The sequence below is a fragment of the Mustelus asterias genome, chromosome 10, assembly GCF_964213995.1.
Source record: "Mustelus asterias chromosome 10, sMusAst1.hap1.1, whole genome shotgun sequence".
Classification (NCBI taxonomy): domain Eukaryota; kingdom Metazoa; phylum Chordata; class Chondrichthyes; order Carcharhiniformes; family Triakidae; genus Mustelus; species Mustelus asterias.
In genome coordinates, this window is record NC_135810.1 from 122,522,739 (window position 1) to 122,541,548 (window position 18,810).

An 18,810-nucleotide genomic window follows, 5' to 3' on the forward strand; every position below is an offset into this window, starting at 1 on the left:
GAGTGGCTTGGAGGGGAACTTGCAGATGCTGGTGCTCCCAGGTCTCTGCTGCTCTTGCCCATGGGTTTGGACGGTGCTGTCTAAGGATCTTTGGTGAACTGTTGCAGTGCATCTTGTAGACAGTACACACTGCCACTGCTGAGCGTCAGTGGTGGAGGGATTGAATGTTTGTAGATATGGTGCCAATCAAGTGGGGCTGCTTTGTCTTGGATGGGGTCAAGCTTCTTGAGTGTTGTTGGAGCTGCACCCATCCAGACAAGTGGGGAGTATTCCATCACACTCCTGACTTGTGCCTTGTAGATGGTGGAGGCTTTGGGGAGTCAGGAGGTGAGTTACTCGCCGCAGTATTCTTAGCCTCTGACCTGCTCTTGTAGCCATGATGTGGCTTTTGCTACCAAATAAACCTGTTGGACTTTAACCTGGTGTTGTCAAACTTCTTACTCTGCTCTTGTAGCCACAGTGTTAATGTGGTGAGTCCAGTTGAATTTCTGGTCAATGGTAACCCCCAGGATGTTGATAGTGGGGGATTCAGTGATGGTAACACCCTTGAATGTCAAGGGGTGGTGGTTGTGGTTTATTTTATTTATTAGTCACAAGTAGGCTTACATTAACACTGTAATCATAATTCTATCTCCTTCACGATAGCATTGGAAAGAGATAGGATCAGGCAGGCTAGGAAAGTGTTTCTCTGGAGTAAAGGGAAATACAGTGTCATCAGGGAGGAAATTAGACGGGTAAATTGGAAGGAGGCATTCTTGGGGAAAAGTACCGAAGGAAAGTGGAGGATTTTCAAGGAATGTTTGTCGGGAGCTCTGCATGACAACGTTCCGATGAGACAGGGGGGTGTTGGTAGGGTACGGGAACCGTGGTGCACGAAGGTTGTGATGAACCTGGTGAATAAGAAAAGAGAGGCGTACAGAAGGTTCAGAGAGCTAGGAGGTGTTAAGGATTTAGAGGAGTATACGGGATGTAGGAAGGAGCTTAAGAAGGAAATTAGGAGAGCGAGAAGGGGTCATGAGAAGGCCTTGGCGGGTAAGATTAAGGAGAATCCCAAGGCTTTCTACAAATATGTCAAGAGTAAAAGGATGAGATGTGAAGGCATAGGACCCTTAAAAGGTGAAGGGGGAAAAGTTTGTGCGGAACCGTTAGAAATGGCGGAGCTGCTTAATGAATACTTTACCTCGGTATTCACGGTGGAAAGGGATCTGGGTGGTTGTACTGCTGGTTTGCGGTGGACAGAAAGGATCGAGCATGTGGACATAAAGAAAGAGGATGTGTTGGAACTATTGAATGGCATCAAGGTTGGTAAGTCGCCGGGACCGGATGGGATGTACCCCAGGTTACTGTGGGAGACGAGGGAGGAGATTGCGGAGCCTTTGGCGATGATCTTTGCATCGTCGATGGAGACGGGAGAGGTTCCGGAGGATTGGAGGATTGCAGATGTGGTCCCTATATTCAAGAAAGGGAACAGGGACAGCCCGGGAAATTACCGACCGGTGAGTCTAACCTCAGTGGTTGGTAAGTTGATGGAGAGGATCCTGAGAGACAGGATTTATGATCATCTAGAGAAGTTTAGTATGATCAAAAGTAGTCAGCACGGCTTTGTCAAGGGCAGGTCGTGCCTTACGAGCCTGGTTGAGTTCTTTGAAAATGTGACCAAACACATTGACGAAGGAAGAGCGGTGGATGTGGTCTATATGGACTTCAGCAAGGCGTTCGATAAGGTCCCCCATGCAAGACTTCTTGAGAAAGTGAGAGGGCATGGGATCCAAGGGGCTGTTGCCTTGTGGATCCAGAACTGGCTTGCCTGCAGAAGGCAGAGAGTGGCTGTGGAGGGGTCTTTCTCTGCATGGAGGTCAGTGACCAGTGGAGTGCCCCAGGGATCTGTTCTGGGACCCTTGCTGTTTGTCATTTTCATAAATGACCTGGATGAGGAAGTGGAGGGATGGGTTGGTAAGTTTGCTGACGACACCAAGGTAGGTGGTGTTGTGGATAGTTTGGAGGGATGTCAGAAGTTGCAGCGAGACATAGATAGAATGCAAGACTGGGCGGAGAAGTGGCAGATGGACTTCAACCCGGATAAGTGTGTGGTGATCCATTTTGGCAGATCCAATGGGATGAAGCAGCAGTATAATATGAAGGGTACCATTCTTAGCAGTGTAGAGGATCAGAAGGACCTTGGGGTCCGGGTCCATAGGACTCTTAAATCGGCCTCGCAGGTGGAGGATGCGGTCAAGAAGGCGTACGGCGTACTGGCCTTCATTAATCGAGGGATTGAGTTTAGGAGTCGGGAGATAATGCTGCAGCTTTATAGGACCCTGGTTAGACCCCACTTGGAGTACTGCGCGCAGTTCTGGTCACCTCATTACAGGAAAGATGTTGAAGCCATTGAAAGGGTGCAGCGGAGATTTACAAGGATGTTGCCTGGATTGGGGGGCATGCCTTATGAGGATAGGTTGAGGGAGCTTGGTCTCTTCTCCCTGGAGAGACGAAGGATGAGAGGTGACCTGATAGAGGTTTACAAGATGTTGAGAGGTCTGGATAGGGTAGACTCTCAGAGGCTATTTCCAAGGGCTGAAATGGTTGCTACGAGAGGACACAGGTTTAAGGTGCTGGGGGGTAGATACAGAGGAGATGTCAGGGGTAAGTTTTTCACTCAGAGGGTGGTGGGTGAGTGGAATCGGCTGACGTCGGTGGTGGTGGAGGCAAACTCGTTGGGGTCTTTTAAGAGACTTCTGGATGAGTACATGGGATTTAATGGGATTGAGGGCTATAGATAGGCCTAGAGGTGGGGATGTGATCGGCGCAACTTGTGGGCCGAAGGGCCTGTTTGTGCTGTGGCTTTCTATGTTCTATGTTCTATGTAATGAAGTTACTGTGAAAATCCCCGAGTCGCCACACTCCGGCGCCTGTTCGGGTACACTGAGGGAGAATTTAGCGTGGCCAATGCACCTAACCTGCGCATCTTTGGACTCTGGGAGGAAACCGGAGCACCCGGAGGAAACCCACGCAGACACGGGGAGAATGTGCAGACTAAACACAGACAGTGACCCAAGCCGGGAATCGAACCCGGGTCCCTGGTGCCGTGAGGCAGCAGTGCTAACCACTATGCCACCCTGCTGCCCCAATGAGAGTGTCTCTTATTGGTGATGGTCATTGTGTGGCGCGAATCTCACTTGCCACTTGTCAGCCCAAGCCTGGATATTGTCCAGATCTTGCTGCATTTGAACATGGACTGCTTCAGTATCTGAGGAGTCGCGAATGGTGCTGAACATTGTGTAATCATTGGCAAACATCCCCACTTCTGACTTTATGATGGAGGGAAGGTCATTGATGAAGCAGCTGAAGGTTGTTGGGCCAAGGACACTGCATCTTATTGAATGATGGGGCAGATTAGAGAGACTGAGTGGCTTGCTCCTGCTCCTAATTCGTATGCCCATATATAAGCTGCTTTCGGTGATGTTGTGTGAGGGATAAGCATTGACTCAGGGACAACTGCCTGGCCATTCTACAAAATAGTTGCTACATGATCAGAGTCTCATTCAAAACAAACCACCCCCCAGCACCATTGACAGCGTGGCACTCCCTCAGTACTGCACTGGGGACGTCAGCCTGAATTCTGGATGCTTGAGTCTCTAATGGGGGCTTGAACCTGTGACTCCCTGACCAAGAGGCAAGAGTACTAGCCGCTGAGCTACTGCTTCGGGTTGAGGAAACTGATGGCTGAGTCACCAGCGGGGGAAATCGGGAGACCGCGGCAAGGGGGCCAGAATCAGAGGGGTGCAGAGACCACTGCAACCTCACGGTGGGGAAGCACTCAACGTGGAGGCTGAGTGATCCTCGCAGCAAAGGGAGATTTTTCCTTCACTGGTGTTCCCTAACGCTCCTGATCTCCGTCAGGATCGCTGACCCTCGGCCGTGCAACTTCTCCACGCAACAGGCAACCTCACATCTGTATGTCAGCACAAGGTCATTAGCCTGAGGCTGATGCTTAAAGTCGGTGCTCAGCACCCCCACCCCCCAGTCCCCTCTTGTGGAGCTGACTAAAGACTGTTGTCTCAATGCAGCTTTGATCTGGCCTGACTCACACATGGAATCTGCAGCTGGGCGTGCCCCCTTTCCCAGATTACCATTGTTTACCATTGTCATTTACTCTAGCTTCAGCAAGACCACCCATGAAGAGACTGGTGTGATCTGTTAGCCTTCCATAGAATCCCTACAGTGCAGAAGGAGGCCATTCAATCCATCAAGTCTGCACCGACCACACTCCCACCCTGGCCCTATCCTCATAACCCCATGCATTTACCCTAGAAACATAGAAGATAAGAGCAGGAGGAGGCCATTCGGCCCTTCGAGCCTGCTCCACCATTCATCACGATCATCCAACTCAATAGCCTAATCCCACTTTCTCCCCATAACTTTTAATCCCATTTGCCCCAAGTGCTATATCCAGCCGCCTCTTGAATACATTCAGTGTTTTGGCATCAACTACTTCCTGTGGTAATGAATTCCACAGGCTCACCACTCTTTGGGGGAAGAAATATCTCCTCATCTCCGTCCTAAATGGTCTACCCTGAATTCTCAGACTCTGACCTCTGGTTCTGGACTCCCCCACCATCGGGAACATCCTCCCTGCATCTACCCTGTCTAGTCCTGTTAGAGTTTTATAAGTCTCTATGAGATCCCCCCCTCATTCATCTGAACTCCAGCGAAAACAATCCTAACCTAGTCAATCTCTCCTCATACATCAGTCCCGCCATCCCCGGAATCAGCCTGGTAGTCCCCCTGACACTAAGGGGCAATTTACCATGGCCAACCCACCTAACCCGCACATCTTTCAGACTGTGGGAGGAAACCGGAGCACCCGGAGGAAACCCATGCAGACACGGGGAGAATGTGTAGACTCCACACAGATAGTGACCCAAGCCGGGAATCGAACCCAGGTCCCTGGCACTGTGAAGCAGCAGTGCTAACCACTGTGCCACTGTGCCTACTAAACAAATTGGTATTTAGTACCCTTCTGCTCCAGATGTGAATCCCCAATTCCCTCCGGTTGTGCATGTCAATCTGGAGTCATTGAAGAGGAAGTTGATTGCTTTAGTTTAAGGCAGCTTGCCTTAATGGGCTCACTCATTCTTTATCTCTGAATAACATAGATTGCATTTATATTGCACCTTTAACACAATAAAATATCCTAAAGCATGGAGCAATCAGGAGCGATGGTCAAATAGAATTTGATACCAAGCCACCTGACGCGATCTAGTTTTCTCTTCAGTCCAAAGATGTCGGGTTAGGAGGATTGGCCATGGTAAATTGACCCTAGTATCAGGGGGAATAGCAGGGTAAATATGTGGGGTGACGGGAATAGGGCCTGGGTGGGATTGTGGTCGGTGCAGACTTGATGGGCCGAATGGTCTCTTTCTGCATTGTAGGGATTCTATGATTCACCTATGTCATTGTCCTCAACAACCCCAACTGACAACAAAGCTGCTTTTTCATGATTAGATGCAGATGTAGATGTCCAGACTATTAATCCAGAAATTTACCTAATGTTCTGGGGACCTGGGTTCGAATCCCGCCACAGCAGATGGTAGAATTTGAATTCAATAAAAAAAATATCTGGAATTAAGAATCTACTGATGACCATGAAACCATTGTCGATTGTCAGAAAAACCCATCTGGTTCACTAATGTCCTTTAGGGAAGGAAATCTACCGTCCTTACCTGGTCTGGCCTACATGGGGTGGCACGGTGGCACAGTGGTTAATGCTGCTTCCTCACAGCGCCAGGGACCTGGGTTCGATCCCTAGCTTGGGTCACTGTCTGTGTGGAGTTTGCACGTTCTCCCCATGTCTGCATGGGTTTCCTCCTGGTGCTCTGGTTTCCTCCCATATTCTGAAAGACGTGCTGGTTAGGGTGCATTGACCCGAACAGGTGCCAGAGTGTGGTGACTAGGGGAATTTCACAGTAACTTCATTGCAGTGTTAATGTAAACCTTACTTCTGACTAATAAATAAACTTTACTTTTTACATGTGACTCCAGAGCCACAGCAATGTGGTTGACTGTCAACTGCCCTCCAAGGGCAACTAGGGATGGGCAATAAATGCTGGCCCAGCCAGCGACACCCATGTCCCGCAAATGAATAAAACGTCTATATTAGAGGGGCAGCAGAGCAGATTTATGAGAATGGGACCAGTCGTGTTATAGGGAGTGACTTTGATTGTTACCCTTCGAACAGAGAAGGTCAAGAGGAGATTTACAGGACGGAATTTTCCAGCTGTTCACATCCCGCCACCGCTGCAAGTGAGGATGGGGAATTTGGCACTCAGCCAAATCTCCATTCACTGCAGCGGGACTGGAGAATCCCATTGGCATGAACGGCCAGAAAATTCCGTCCATAGAGTCCAAAGATGTGCGCGTTCGGCTAAATTGCCCCTTTAGTGTCAGGGAGACTAGCTAAGGTAAATGTATGGGGTTATGGGGATAGGGCTTGGGTGGGATTGTGCTCAGTGCAGACTCGATGGGCCGAATGGCCTCCTTCTGCACTGTATGGATTCTATGATTCTATGAGTCAAAATGTTCCTTCTTTTTCTTTAATCCTTTGCAGGATGTGGGTGTCGCTGGCTGGGCCAGCATTTGTTGCCTCTCCCTAATTGCCCCTTGATCTGAGTGGCTGGTTAGGCCATTCCAGAGCGGCAGTTGCGAGTCAACCACATTATTGTGGATAAAAGCAAATTACTGCGGATGCCGGAATCTGAAACCAAAAGAGAAAATGCTGGAAAATCTCAGCAGGTCTTGACAAAGGGTCACCTGGACCCGAAACGTCAGCTCTTTTCTCTCTTTACAGATGCCGCCAGACCTGCTCTCATTACTGTGGATCTGAAGTCACATGTGGGCCAGACCGGGAAAGAACAAAGAACAAAGAAAATTACAGCACAGGAACAGGCCCTTCGGTCCTCCAAACCTGCACTGACCATGCTGCTTGTCTGAACTTAAACCCTCTACCCTTCCGGGGACCATATCCCTCTATTTCCATCCTGTTCATACATTTGTCAAGGTGCCCCTTAAAAGTCACTATTGTATCTGCTTCCACTACCTCCCCCGGCAGCGAGTTCCAGGCACCCACCACCCTCTGTGTGAAAAGAATTGCCTCGTACATCTCCTTTAAACCTTGCCCCTCGCACCTTAAACCTAAGGATGGCAGATTTCTTTCCCAGAGAAAGGACTTTACAACAATCAATGATAACATCATGGCACCATTAATAAGACTAGCTTTACATTCCCGATTTATGTTTTGCTAATGAATTATTAACTGAATTCAGATTCTACTAAGTGCTGGAGTTTGAACCCACTGTATTAACCTGGGCCTCTGGGTGACTAATGCAGTGATGTTATCACGACGTTACCATCTCCCCCACAATTGGCCAAGAAGGAAAGTTTTCAGGAATATCTTGAAGTAGGAGAGAGTAAGACAGAGGGGTTTTTGGAAGGAAAGGCAGAGCCTAGGGCTCAGTAGGCTGAAGGCATGGCCGCCAATGATGGAGCGATTAAAGCAGGGTGGAGCAAGAGACCAGAATTAGAGGAACGCAGAGATCACCAAATCACAGAATTGTTACAACTCAGAAGGAGGCCATTTGGCCCATCATGTCTGTACTGGTTCTCTGAATGGGCCATTCCCCTTGCCTTCTCCCAGTAGCCCTGCAGATTTCAAATTGGATCTTGGAGGGTTGGAGGTCTGGAGGAGGTTACAGGTTGGTCAGTGCAGGCTTGGAGGGCCGAAGGGCCTGTTCCTGTGCTGTAATTTTCTTTGTCCTTTGTTACAGAGATGGGGCGTTGCTGGACCAGGGGCCATTTGTATGCTTGTGAACCCTGGGATGGTGGGTGAACAGAATTTGGTGCGTGCTAGGGTGCGGTAGCAGAGCTTTGGATGAGGCAAAGCTTATGCAGGAGAGAAGATAGGAGTCCGGCCAGGAGAGCAGCAGAATGGTCAATTCTTGTAGCAGTAAAGGCATAGGTAGTGTCAGAGGCAGAGTCACAGCAGAGATGGGGGAATGTTATAGTGGGGGTTGGGTTTGTAGCTGCTCGTGGTGATGGCATGGCATTGACGAAGACCATCTCGGGATCAAATTTTTTTAAACTCATTGGACATGGGCATCACTGGCTGGCCAGCATTTGTTGCCCACCCTTAGGTGCCCGATGGCAATTAAGGGTCAACCACATTTCTGTGGCTCTGGAGCCACATGTAGGTCAGACCGGTAAGGATGGCAGATTTCCTTCCCTAAAGGCAATTGAATTCTGAATGACACCCTGCAGACGTCTTGGCCCTTAGTCGATTAAAATTATTAAGTGGATTCCTCAAGTCTGGCACCATTCTTGTAAATCTCCTCGACACCCTCTCCACGATCTTGACATTAGCATCATTAATCTTAAATTGTGTAAAAAAAAGCGGTGAGAGATTGAACTTGGAAAACTACTTTCCCTGCTACGAGCAGTGGCTGAGGTAAAGATAGAAATGCATTTAAGGAGAAGCTAGGGACATGAAGGAGAAAGGAATAGAATGACATGTTGATGGACTAAGATGATGTCGAGATCCTGGCGTTGGACTGGGGTAAACACAGTAAGAAGTCTCACAACACCAGGTTAAAGTCCACCAGGTTTATTTGGAATCATGAGCTTTCGGAGCGCTGCTCCTTCATCAGGTGACTGCTTAGGCGGGGAATAGGCTCAGGACTCACCTAATGAAGGAGCAGCGCTCCGAAAGTTCGTGATTCCAAATAAAGCTGTTGGACTTTAACCTGGTGTTGTGGGACTTCTTACTGGGCTAAGATGAGGCAGAGATAGTTTAAGTTTAAATATTAGTGTCACTAGCAGTCTTACATTAACACTACAATGAAGTTACTGTGAAAATCCCCCAATTGCCACACTCCGGCGCCTGTTCGGGTACACTGAGGGAGAATTTAGCACGGCCAATCCACCTAACCAGCATGTCTTTCAGACTGTGGGAGGAAACCGGAGCACCCGGAGGAAACCCACGCAGACACGGGGTGAATGTGCAGACTCCGCACAGTCACCCAAGCCGAGAATTGAACCCAGGTCCCTGGCGCTGTGAGGCAGCAGTGTTAACCACTGTGCCACCGTGCCACCCACAGAGATGGGAGAAGGCTGGTAAGGAACATAAATATATAAATACAAGTTAGCACAAATGGCCTCTTGCTATGCTGTGGACTCAATATAAGGCATGATTAGCGGCTTGGTGCTGTGGAATGTTTTCTGTACACATTCGGTTAGAAAAAATATTTTGCAAGATATAAATGAAGCTGCCTCAGGAATTTTCCAAGGAAGAAAATGTATTCCATGTTAAAATTTCCTCTTGGCAGTGAGGTTTGGAACTTTTCCAGTTTTGGCTCAATGAAACATTCCCTTTTCCAGAGTTATTTAATTAGATGGTATGGAAATAGGAAGGGTTGGAAACGATGTTCTTTGAACTTCAAGATTGGAAACATAGATTTCAGTCATGAACCAAAATGTTTGTCAGAGAATTATACATTTTGGACTTTGTAGGTTCTGTCTGCACAACATGACTTGAGTTATTTAAATACCTTGTAGAGGGCAGCATGGTGGCACAGTGGTTAACGCTGCTGCCTCACAGCGCCAGAGACCCGGGTTCGATTCCCGGCTTGGGTCACTGTCTGTGCAGAGTCTGCACATTCTCCCCATGTCTGCGTGGGTTTCCTCTGGGTGCTCCAGTTTCCTCCCACAGTCTGTAAGTAGTCTCACAACACTAAGTTAAAGTCCAACAGGTTTATTTGGTAGCATGAGCTTTCGGAGCGCTGCCCCTTCATCAGGTGAGCCTGAAAGACATGCTGGTTAGGTGCATTGGCCATGCTAAATTCTCCCTCAGTGTACCCGAACAGGCGCTGGAGTGTGGCGACTGGGGGATTTTCACAGTAACTTCATTGCAGTGTTAATGTAAGCCTACCTGTATTAATAAATAATCTTTAAAAACTTTAACCTCAGTTAGCTAGCTGGATCATGTGGGATTCAGAATACCAACTGTGTACGGTTTGAACCCCATTCTGGCTGAGATAGTCTCAGGTCCTATCTCTTTGCCTTGCAGTATAATCAGGGAATAGGCGATGGTCTGGTTGCCCTCACATATGGGGGATGCTATCTGGAGACAATGAAGAAGTATCCGACTTGACTCATCTGAGGTCTAAATTGATATGTTCTGGGGGAATTTCTATCCCATTTGGTGCTTAGCAGTTTCTTTCCTCTGTACCCCCATCTGTGCCCATCTCTGGCTGAGGGAAGATGATGGCGGAGTGGTATTGCCACTGGACTACTAATCAAGAGACCCAGGGTAATGCTCTGGGGTCCTGGGTTCAAATCCCACCACCGCAGATGAAGAAACTTGAATCAATAAAAATCTAGAATTAAAACTCTACTGATGACCATGAAACCATTGTCAATTGTCATAAAAATCCATCTGGTTCATTAATGTCCTTCAGGGAAGGAAATCTGCCGTCCTTACCTGGTCTGGCCTACATGTGACTCCAGAGCCACAGCAATGTGGTTGATTCTTAACTGTCGCTTCAAGGGCATCTGGAGATGGGATGCCCACATCTCATGAAGAATAAAAAACATACACTTCCACATCCAGTACAACATCGATTAGTTCATATTAGATCTTTATTCATTTTTTAAAATTTATTCGTCAGTGTGAGGTGGGTGGCTGGCCAGCATTTATTACCCATGACTAATTGCCCCTTATGAAGGTGGTAGTGAGCTGCCTCCCTGAACCACTGCATTCCATGTGGTGTAGGTACATCCACACTGCTGTTAGGGAGGGTGTTCCAGGATTTTGACCCAGCGACAATGAAGGGACGGCGATATATTTCCAAGTCAGGATCGTGAGTGGCTTGGAGGGGAATCTCCAGGTGGTGGTGTTCCCATGTGTCTGCTGCCTTTGTCCTTCGAGGTGGTAGAGGTCGTGGGTTTGGAAGGTGCTGTCAAAGAAGCCTTGATGAGTTGCTGAAGTGTATCTTGTAGATGGTACACACTGCTGCCTCCTACTCACTGATCTATGGCTGACATTCCCAAAGGCTTCCAGGTCTTCTGTAACAGTTCTATTGAGCATGGAGATAATGCATTCCCTACTCTGCTGCACTGAAAGTTCCCAGGTCCAGAAAGCCCATAGATTGCATGCAGCATTTATCTTCATAGAACCATAGAATCCCCACAGTGCAGAAGGAAGCCATTCAGCCCATCGAGTCTGCACCGACTCTTTGAAAGAACATCTTACCCAGGCCCAACACCCTGCCCTATCCGCATAACCCTGCACATTTACCATGGCCAATCCATCTAACCTACATGTCTTTGGAGTGTGGGAGGAAACCGGTGCACCCAGAGGAAACCCACGCAGGCACGGGGAGAACGTGCAAACTTCTCATAGACAGTGACCCAAGCCGATAATCGAACCCGGGTCCCTTGGGCTGTGAGGCAGCAGTGTTAACCATTGTGCCACCGTGCCACCCTTACTCCGCATCACTCGCTCAGTTAGCTTGCTGTACTTGAATGGCTGTGTTGCTGGGCTGGTAGGAATGGATTTAACGGTGTGAGAAGAAGGGGGATAAAAGGCTGGAGGAACGGGAGGCCACAGAGAGTGAGAGTCCAATCAGAACTTGTGTTTGACACTGAGCGGGTCTGATATCTACAACATTAACCAGGTAGATGAGAATTAGTTTGATTACCAGGTTGGAATCATTCAGATTTGGAATGCACTGCGTAATGGTGTGGTCGAAAATGATTTAATAATGTCCTTCAAAGGGAATTAATCATCGAGTCATAGAGTCTAGCAGAAAAGGCCCTTTGGCCCATCGCTCCTGCATCAACAATGGCTACCACTGAAGTCACACTAATCCCATTTTCCAGACTTGTCCCATATCCTTGAATCTTATGTTTCAACATAGGAACAGAGGAATTAGGAACAGAAGTCGGCAAATTCAGTCCTTCGAGCCTGCTCCGCCATTCAATCAGATCATGGCTGATCTCCCCCTGGTCTCAAATCCACCTCCCCTCCTGTTCCCCATATCCCCTGAGCCCTTTTTTTATTAGAAATATATCTGCCTCCTTCTTGAAACCATTTAATGATTTAGACTCCACCGCGCTATCCCCATAACCCCACATATTTACCCTACTAATCCCCTGACACTAGGGTCAATTTAGCATGGCCAGTCAACCTAACCCACACATCCCTGGACTGTAGGAGGAAACTGGAGCGTCCGGAGGAAACCACACAGACACGGGGAGAATGTGCAGACTCCACACAGACAGTGACCCGAGGCCGGAATCGAACCCGGGTCCCTAGCGCTGTGAGGCAGCAGTGCTACCCACTGTGCCACCGTGCCGCCCTGAAAAAATGTCCCAACCTTCAGCCTTCTCTGCTGTAGAGAAAACAATCCCAGCCTGTCCAGTCTCTCCTTATGGCTCATATACTCCATCGCAGGCAACATCCTGATGAGTGTCCTCTGTACCCTCGCCAGTGCAATCACATCCTTCCTGTAGTGAGGTGAAGTGATGTGAGGTGAGGGGATTGGATAAATATTTGAAGGAGAAAAATAATAAACGGATCTGGGAAAAGAGTGAGGGGAGTGGGACTAACTGAAGGAAAGATACATTAAAAAAACACACACTGGGTGGGCCGAACAGTCTCTCTCTGTGCTATACTATCCAACGAAGGAGCCGTGCTCTGAAAGCTTATGGTATTTGCTACCAAATAAACCTGTTGGACTTTAACCTGGTGTTGTGAGACTTCTTACTGTGCTATACTATTCTATAACTGTAGTAACACAACCCCTTGCAGTATTGGTGCAGCAGTTCATGAATCTGCTTTGGCAATGTAATATGGAATGATCAGAAGATATAAATTCTAACGGGTGAGTGCGCACAAACACTGAAGACTTGTGATGCTTAAACAAAGGTATGCTGAGATTTGGTGTCCAGTTGGCTTCACTCCACAGTGCACATGAGGAGGCAAGTCTTAAGATGTGTTCTGTAAGAAAACCATCCCCAGTAACAGGAACATGGGGGCTGAAGGGGTGGGGGTCATTTCACCCGACTAGTATTCCAGAAGACCGGGCTAAAGGTCTGGGAATGTGGGCTTGAATCCCACCATGGATTTAATTTCAGTTAATAAGTCTGGAGTTTTTATATAAACAGCTTGTCTTGATAATGGAGCTTTGTCAATTGTTGTAACAGCCCAAGCCCTTTAGGGAAGGAAATCTGCCATCTTTACCTGGCCTATATGTGACATATAAATGACACAGATGACTATGTGGGGGGTAGGATCAGTAAGTTTGCCGATGACACAAAGATTGACCTGGTGGCTAACAGTGAGGTTGAGTGTCTTGGGTTATAGGATGATATAAAAGAGATGGTCAAATGGATGGATAAGTGGCAGGTGGAAATTAACCCTGAAAAGTGTGAGGTGATGCACTTTGAAAGGAGTAATTTGACAAGGAAGTATACAGTGAAAGGTCTGACACTGGGAAGTTCCAAAGAACAAAGGGACCTTGGCGTGTTTGTCCATAGGTCTCTGAAGGTGGAAGGGCAGGTTAATAGGGTGGTGAAAAAGGCATGTGGCACACTCACCTTTATCAATCGGGGTATAGATTACAAAAGCAGAGAGTTCATGATGGAGTTGTATAGAACTTTGGTGAGGCCACAGCTGGAGCACTGAGTGCAGTTCTGGTTGCCACATTATAGGAAGGATGTGATTGCACTGGAGGGGGTGCAGAGGAGATTCACCAGGATGCTGCCTGGGATGGAACATTTAACTTATAGAGAGGTTGGGTAGGCTTGGGTTGTTTTCTGTGGAGCAGAGAAGACTGAGGGGTGACCTGATTGAGGTGTTCAAGATTATGAGGGGCATGGACAGGGTGGATAGGGAGCAGCTGTTCCCCTTAGTTGAAGGGTCAGTTACGAGGGGGACACAAGTTAAAAGTGAGAGGTGGGAGATTTAGGGGGGATTTGAGGAAAAACTTTTTTACCCAGAGAGTGGTGAGGGTCTGGAATGCACTGCGTGGGAGGGTGGTGGAGGCGGGATGCCTCACATCCTTTAAAAAGTACCTGGATGAGTACTTGGCACATCATAACATTCAAGGCCAAGTGCTGGCAAGTGGGATTAGGTGGGCAGATCAGGCTCTTTCGTGCATCGGTGCAGACTCGATGGGCTGAAGGGCCTCTTCTGCACTGTAGAATTCTGTGATTCTGTGCCTACAGACCACCAGCAATGTGATGACTCTGAAGTGGCCTAGCAAGCCACTCAGGTGTGCCAAAAACCGCGACAAAACCTACAAAAAAGAAATGAAACCGGACGGATCGACCCAGGCTCTGCAAACGACAATGGCAAATCCAGCCCTGTCGACACTGTACAGTCCTCCAGCATCTGGGGGCTTGTGGCAAAATTTGGAGAGTTGCCTCGCAAATTAGTCAAGCAGCAGCCTGACATAGTCCCACTCACAGAATCATACCTTACAGGTAACGTCCCAGACACTACCATCACCATCCCTGGGTACATCATGTCCCACCAACGGGACAGTCCAAGCAGATAAGGCTGAAACATTCGCAACAATCTTCAGCCAGAAGTGCTAAGTGGATGATCCATCTCGGCCTCCTCCAGTGGTCCCCAGCATCTCAGATGCCAGTCTCCAGCCAATTCGATTCACTCCACGCGGTATCAAGAAACGGTTGGAGGCGTTGGATACTGCAAAGGCAATGGGCCCTGATAACATTCCGGCAATAGCATTGAAAACGTGTGCTCCAGAACTTGCTGCTCCCCTAGCCAAGCTCTTCCAGTACAGCTACAACACTGGCATCTACCCGACAATGTGGGAAATTGCCCAGGTGTGTCCTGTACACAAAAAGCAGGACAAATCCAACCCGGCCAATTACCGCCCAAAGGGGAAATGCTGGAAAATCTCAGCAGGTCTGGCAGCATCTGTAAGGAGAGAAAAGAGCTGATGTTTCTAGTCCAGACGATCCTTTGTCAAAGCCTCTCTGGGTCATCTGGACTCAAAACGTCAGCTCTTTTCTCTCCTTACTGATGCTGCCAGACCTGCTGAGATTTTCCAGCATTTTCTCTTTTGGTTTCAGATTCCAGCATCCGCAGTAATTTGCTTTTATCCAATTACCGCCCAATCAGTCTCCCCTCGAGCATCAGTAAAGAGATGGAAGGAGTCATCGACAGCACTGAGCCTGTTCAGTGACGCCCAGTTTGGGTTTCGCCAGGGTCACTCAGCTCCTGATCTCTTTACAGCCTTGGTTCAAACATGGACAAAAGAGCTGAACTCCAGAGATGAGGTGGGAGTGACTGCCCTTGACATCAAGGCCACATTTGACTCCTCAACTCCTCAGATACTGAAGCAATCCATATCCAAATGCAGCAAGACCTGGACAATATCCAGGGTTGGGCTGACAAGTGGCAAATAACATTCATGCCACATAAGTGCCAGGCAAAGACTATCTCCAACAAGAGAGAATCTAACCATCACCCCTTGAGATTCAATGGCATTACCGTCACTGAATCCCCCACTGTCAGCAGCTTGGGAGTTACCATTGACCAGAAACTGAACTGGACCCAGCCATATAAAGACTGTGGCTACCAGAGAAGGTCAAAGGCTGGAAATCCTGCAGTAAGTAACTCCTGGGTGGAACTTTCCTGTCCTATCCACCACGGGAATCGTAGCAGGCAGGACCAGGTCATGCAAACATCCGTTGACCTCTGGCAGGATTTTCCGGTCTTGGGGCGAATGAGACCGGAAAATCCCACCCATTGACTTCCCAAAGTCTGTCCACCATCTACACGGCACAAGTCAGGAGTGTGATGGAATACTCTCCACTTGCCTGGTTGAGTGCAGCTCCAACAACACTCAAGAAACTTAACACCATCCAGGAAAAAGCAGCCCCGCTTGATTGGCACCCCATCCACAAACATTCACTCCCTCCACCACTGACGCTCAGTAGCAGCAATGTGTACCATCTACAAGATGCACTGCAGCAACTCACCAAGGCTTAGACTGCACCTTCCAAACTCACGAGCTCTACAATCTAGAAGGACAAGGGCAGCAGATACCTGGGAGCACCACCACCTGGAGGTTCCCCTCCAAGTCACTCACCATCCTGGATTGGAAATATATTGGCTGTTCCTTCACTGTCACTGGGTCAAAATCCGGGCACTCCCTCTCTAACTGCACTGTGGGTGTACCTACACCACACGGACTGCAGTGATTCAAGAAGGCGGCTCACCACCACCTTCTCAAGAGGTAATTAGGGATGGGCAATAAATGCTGCCCTAGCCAGCGACACCCATATCCCGTGAATGAATTTTTTTTTAAAGTTGAATTACTCCATCTTTTTTCATTATTCGCTCGTTGGATGTGGGTGTCGCCGGCAAGGCCCACACCTGTGGCCCATCCTTGATTGCTCCTGGGAAGGTGGTGAGTACAGAAGGTGTAGGTACGAGGTTAGAAGAAATCTCTGAGTCAAACAGAAAATGCAGGAAGCTTTGGGATACCTGTCAAAGGTGGTGGAGGAAAGTTTGTGAAGTCAGTCGAAGGGGGGTGGGGGTGTGGGGGGGTGGGGGGGGTGGGGGGTGGGGAGGCAGGACCTCAGCTTGATTAAAATCACCCGCATTCTTGAGGTGTTTTCGATCGCTGGTTGCCTGATGGCTGGACTCTTGTCAGTACACGATAAAATATGTGTTACTGGAAGGCAGATAAACATTTTACATCTGCATACACAGCAATATATACAAACAATCTTCAACGGGGAGCTCACATTCAGCAAATAGTATCCAAAAAGGGTTCCTCAATCTCTAAGAAGAAACCTTTGCTGTTGCAACAAAAAAACTATTAGAGTTGTAGCTTACCAGATATTTGTTTGTCTGATTTGATTTTTGTTTTGATTTATTATTGTCACATGCATTAGCATACAGTGAAAAGTATTGTTTCTTGCACGCTATACAGACAAAGCATACCATTCATAGAGAAGGAAACGAGAGAGTGCAGAATGCAGTGTTATAGTCATAGCTAGGGTGTAGAGAAAGATCAACTCGACGCGAGGTAGGTCCATTCAAAAGTCTGATGGCCGCAGGGAAGAAGCTGTTCTCGAGTCGATTGGTACGTGTCCTCAGACTTTTGTATCTTTTTCCCCCACGGACGAAAGTGGAAGAGAGAATGTCCGGGGTGTATGGGGTCCTTAATTATGCTGGTTGCTTTTCCGAGGCAGTGGGAAATGTGGACAGAATCAATGGATGGGAGGCTGGTTTGCGTGATGGATTGGGCTACATTCACAAACTTTTGTAGCTCCTTGCGGTCTTGGGCAGAGCAGGAGCCCCATACCAAGCTGTGATACAACCAGAAAGAATGCTTTCTATGGTGCATCTGTAACAATTGGTGAGAGTCGTAGCTAACATGCCAAATTTCCTTAGTCTTCTGAGAAAGTAGAGGCGTTGGTGGGCTTTCTTAACTAAAGTGTTGGCATGGGGGGACCGGGACAGGTTGTTGGTGATCTGGACTACCTAAAAACTTGAAGCTCTCGACCCTTTCTACTTCACCCTCGTCGATGTAGACAGGGGCATGTTCTCCTCTACGCTTCCTGAAGTCGATGACAATCTCCTTTGTTTTGTTGACATTGAGGGAGAGATTATTGTTGCCGCACCAGTTCACCGGATTCTCTTTCTCATTCCTGTACTCTATCTCGTCATTGTTTGAGATCCAACATGTTTGAGAATGGAGCCAATGTTTTGAGTCTGAGATGACCCTTTGACAGAGCTGTGATGAAGGGTCATCCAGTCTCGAAACGTTGGCTCCATTCTCTCCCCACAGATGCTGCCAGTCCTGCTGAGACTTTCCAGCATTTTCTGTTTTTGTGTGCAAGTAAGTAAGATTGAAGTGCTCTAAAGACAAGATTCTGCATAATCCAACATGGGAAATAGATCAGTGTTTCATCCCTGATGAAAGATTTGGAATGGGAATGGCTACAGGAAAGGAGAGGGGGAAACGGACTGAGTGTGATCTATAAAATATGGAATGGACTACTGGGAATTGACCCAAACAAGTAGCTGGTTCCCCACAGAATTAACAAAGCATGAAGTGACTGTCCACAGAAATTACAAATTCCATCTCTTTCCAAGACAGTAGCCGGAATTCTCCAGCCTCGCATACTGCCAGCGAGAACGGAGAATTTGGCGCTCAGCCAAATCCCTGTTCGCTGCAGCGGGCCTGGAGAATCCAAGCCACGGGCGAGGTCGGAGAACCCAGCCAATGCATCAATGATCTATCTTCCCAAGGAAAATCCCACAGTGGAACAGGCTACCAAAGGAAACCAGTGCCATCATTGTAAATCTCCAAGACCCACCTTTAGTTTATTTCCATTTTATTATCATTATCAGGTCTACCATTTCGCAGGAGGTGCCTGATTTAGCTAACGCTACCCTGGTAAATGTTGGTGGAACACGGATATGAATCTGTGACACTGACACAACTGAAACAGGAGTGGGACGAAATGAATTTTTAAAAAATTCATTCGCGGGACATGGGCGTCATTGGCTGGGCCAACATTTATTGCCCATTCCTAGTTGCCCTTGGAAGGCAATTAAGAGGCAACCACATTGCTGTGGCTCTGGAGTCACATGTAGGCCAGACCAGGTAAGGACGGCAGATTTCCTTCCCTAAAGGACATTAGTGAACCAGATGGGTTTTTCTGACAATCGACAATGGTTTCATGGTCATCAGTAGATTCTTAAGTCCA

General features: G+C 48.1%; 1 protein-coding gene across 2 annotated transcripts in view; it reads left to right on the plus strand.

The window, feature by feature from the left end:
* Window positions 1-18,810, plus strand: part of slco2b1 (solute carrier organic anion transporter family, member 2B1) — a 95,655-nt gene that overhangs the window by 16,592 nt on the left and 60,253 nt on the right. The window lies entirely within an intron of this gene.